This window comes from Bison bison, unplaced genomic scaffold (genome assembly GCF_000754665.1).
Source record: "Bison bison bison isolate TAMUID 2011002044 unplaced genomic scaffold, Bison_UMD1.0 scf7180017853399, whole genome shotgun sequence".
Taxonomy (NCBI): domain Eukaryota; kingdom Metazoa; phylum Chordata; class Mammalia; order Artiodactyla; family Bovidae; genus Bison; species Bison bison.
The window spans coordinates 11086-14866 of NW_011483972.1; the positions used below are offsets into that span (position 1 = coordinate 11086).

A 3781-nucleotide genomic window follows, 5' to 3' on the forward strand; every position below is an offset into this window, starting at 1 on the left:
ATCAACATCACAAATCTAAGACACTGGCTTGTTCTCTGGAACTCTGTCCTTTCTGCTGCCATTCGATGATATGATTTCTTATATATCAGCAGCTCATGCAAATAGGGCCCTCCATCTGCTGAAGCTCCAATACTTTGGCCACCTGCTACGAAGAGCTGATCCATTGGAAATGACCCTGATGCTGGGAAAGATTGGAGGAGAAGAGGGTGACAGACGATGAGATGGTTGGATGGCACCACTGACTCAAAGGACAGGAATGTGAGCAAACTCCAGGAGATACTGGAGGACAGAGGAGCTTGGTGCGTTGCAGTCCATAGGGTCTGAGAGAGTCAGACATGACGGAGCACCTTTATCAATGTCGTATTGATTCTTCGTCTGAGCTCTTGTGCAAAAATGTGTAATAGTATTTTGACATATTTAATTTTAATTATAAACAATTTCCCAAACTGAATTGTATTAAATGAAATAAGATCATTTAAAAATGTATCACATTTAAATAACTGAGGAGTGAGGTCACGTCTTCATGTGACTCGCTGAGCCCACAGACGCTTGTTCTGACACAACACACCTGTGCACAGAGGGGCCTTCACCGGCCCTGTTTGGTCCTGAAACCTGAAGACCGCATTGCATTTCCTTCTACACGAAGAGCAATTGGTATGGTCACCTCCAGTCCTCCAGCTCATCAAGGCCAGGTCAGATGCTGGGGCAGGGCTTGAAGGTTGTCACTGATTGCACCTGGTAAATAACAGGCTCAGCTGCTTCCAGGTGTTGGATGGCACTCCTCCCCTTCCCCACCCCACAGCGTCTGCTCACTTTTCAGGTCCAGACCAGAGGGTGCAGATGTGTGCTCTGATTCTTACTCATCCTGCTTTAGCTGAGTGCCTTATTATCTACACACAGGTAGGTTCTTCCTTACCTAATTTACCCTACTACTATTATTGAAAATCTAGAAGTAATGTGGTAAATGCTATTTCCTTCTATAATTTTCTTTCCATATATTTCCTTCTATAATTCTGTAATTATATCTCCATCTATAAAAGGACTCTTTTCATGAAACAGAATGGAGGGGAGGGCTTTTCATAGACAGCAGTTTCCACATCAGTTGATACACAGGTGAGAGCCCTGGGCTGAGGGAGAGCTGACCTGTCCCAAAGCTGCAGTGTTGAATCTCAGGGTCACATGGACAGGGTGTCAGTCAGACATGGGGACACACACTGCTCTTTTCAGGCTCCAGGAGAGATAACACCACTGATGAAAGCACTCCCCACCCCTGGCAAACACTCTGCAAAGTCCACACATGACTGTCATGATGTGACTGTCATCATCCCCAATCTATATCCTCACAGACAGAAATGCAGGTGCTGAGGCCACAGCCTCAGAGCCACAGGGAGACGGGGGAGCTGTGCTCTGCCCTCCAGCACTGCTGACTCAGAGGACCTCAGGCTCAGTCCAGGACCCAGAGACCCAGGACTCGGGAAAGCTGCTCTCAGTGGGGTTTTCAAGGGAACCTGCTTCCTGAGGAGGGGCTTTCCTCTGACCCTGCCGCCCTCACACTCTGCACGCCGTTCACTGTGAAGGTTTACCCCCAAGAACCACGCGTGTCCTCTCACCACTGTGGTGGGAACTATGCTCTCTGAGCTCCCATCTCACTGGCAGGGATGCAGAGAGGAAGAAATAAGCACCGGGAGGAGGAGGGAGCCTGCACACAGTGATCAGGACAGCTGCAGCATGTCGGGGCACCGAGGAGCTCCCAGGAGCTGTGTGTCCTCAGTCCTCAGCAGCCTTGGGCCCTCAGTGTCCACCCTCAGGGAGGAGATGCTGAGGTTCACGAGTTCCTGCAGACACTCAGTTGTGCACAGTGAAATGCAGGACAGGCCACTGGGCAAGTCAGCCGTGCTGGGAAGACGAGCATCTCAGCAGAAATGTCTACTTTGTCCACAAAAGTAATGCTGTGTTTAATTATTATTAATGATAATTAAATCATAAGCATTATTAATGCTGTGTTAACTATAATGCTGTTTTAATTAGAACAAACCATCTGTAGAGTGATTCTTGAGGATATTTAAGCTGTTTCAGATGAATAGTCACATAAGCTAAAGGAAATATAAATGCTTTGGGAATTCTGATAAACATTTAATTGTACACAACTCCATTTGAATTCAATGTGATTATTGCATGTATATTTTCCCCAAATTTTTGAATATAGAGTAAGTAACCATAAGCTAATCAGAAAGAGAACAAATGAGAGTTTGTGTCTGATATCTATGTGGTCCCTCAATGTGTGGTGGGCATTTGAGGAGTAAAGGTAAGCATCTCCATGGGATTAAAGCTCTTCCCCAAATCTGCTATTGTTCCCTGACAGACTCTTTTTTCCTGACCAGCCCTCCTTTGTCATTTCATTCCTCAAAAGTCTTCTGTCGTGGGGAGGGGGACCCCAGGAGGGGCTGAGTTCTCTGAGGCCACAGACAGCACTCCCTCACAGGGGTACCCCCATAGACAAGACCTCTATTCACTGCTTTCTGCTTTTTATACGGAGGTCCCTCCCGTATGCAAATATCCACTCAGGTCACAGAGTAGAAACACAGCACCAGCTCACTTAAATTCAGGCTCCTCCTCAGGCTTGAAGTGACTTCTGGGAGTGGTGACTCTCATCTGCTCGAAGATGAACCCACTGTAGACCCTCCTCTTTGTGCTGTCAGCCCCCAGAGGTGAGTGTCTCTGGGTCAGACATGGGCACGTGGGGAAGCTGCATCTGAGCCCACGGGTCACCGTGCTTCTCTCTCTCCACAGGGGTCCTGTCCCAGGTGCAGCTGCGGGAGTCGGGCCCCAGCCTGGTGAAGCCCTCACAGACCCTCTCCCTCACCTGCACGGTCTCTGGATTCTCATTAAGCGACAATAGTGTAGGCTGGGTCCGCCAGGCTCCAGGAAAGGCGCTGGAGTGGCTCGGTGTCATATATAGTGGTGGAAGCACAGGCTATAACCCAGCCCTGAAATCCCGGCTCAGCATCACCAAGGACAACTCCAAGAGCCAAGTCTCTCTATCACTGAGCAGCGTGACAACTGAGGACACGGCCACATGCTACTGTGCAAGAGACACAGTGAGGGGAATTCAGTGTGAGCCCAGACAAAAACCTCCCTGCACAGGGGCCCGTGACCACGAGGGGGCGCTCAGGACTCAGTACAGAGCTGAGTACTGGAGCAGGTACGGAAGAGGCGTTGGGCGGTGGGGGTCCTGAGGGGGATTCTCCTGAGAGCTTCTCTTTGCTCCTCCTGCCCAGGAGCTGCACCATAGACCCATTTCTGTGTTCTGGTATTTCATTGTTGTGGTTTATGTCACTCTCAGACAACTCTGTGTATATATATATTTCATTTTAGCTTGAAGCAAGGATAGCTTTAGGAAAACATACAGTCACACATAATACTCAACAGCTAAATTTTTTCTCCTTCATTTTTATTCCTTCAAGGGAACTCAGTAAAACACTTGCTGCTGATACTGCTAAGTCGCTTCAGTCGTGTCCGACTCTGTGCGATCCCATACATGCCAGCCCATTAGGCCCCACCGTCCCTGGGATTCTCCAGGCAAGAACACTGGAGTGGGTTGCCATTTCGTTCTCCAATGCATGAAAGTGAAAAGTGAAAGTGAAGTCGCTCAGTCGTGTCCAACTCTTCACGACTCCATGGACTGCAGCCTACCAGGCTCCTCCGTCCATGGGATTTTCCAGGCAAGAGTACTGGAGTGGGGTGCCATTGCCTCCTCCGTCAGTAAAACACTTGACTCTCG

General features: G+C 49.0%; 1 long non-coding RNA gene across 1 annotated transcript; it reads left to right on the top strand.

Annotated features, from left to right (window-relative positions):
* Positions 1-2618: 2618 nt before the first annotated feature.
* Positions 2619-3479, top strand: LOC104999024. Its single transcript, XR_826536.1, has 3 exons — positions 2619-2708; positions 2791-3202; positions 3465-3479. It is a non-coding gene; the product is annotated as an uncharacterized LOC104999024 (long non-coding RNA).
* Positions 3480-3781: the final 302 nt, after the last annotated feature.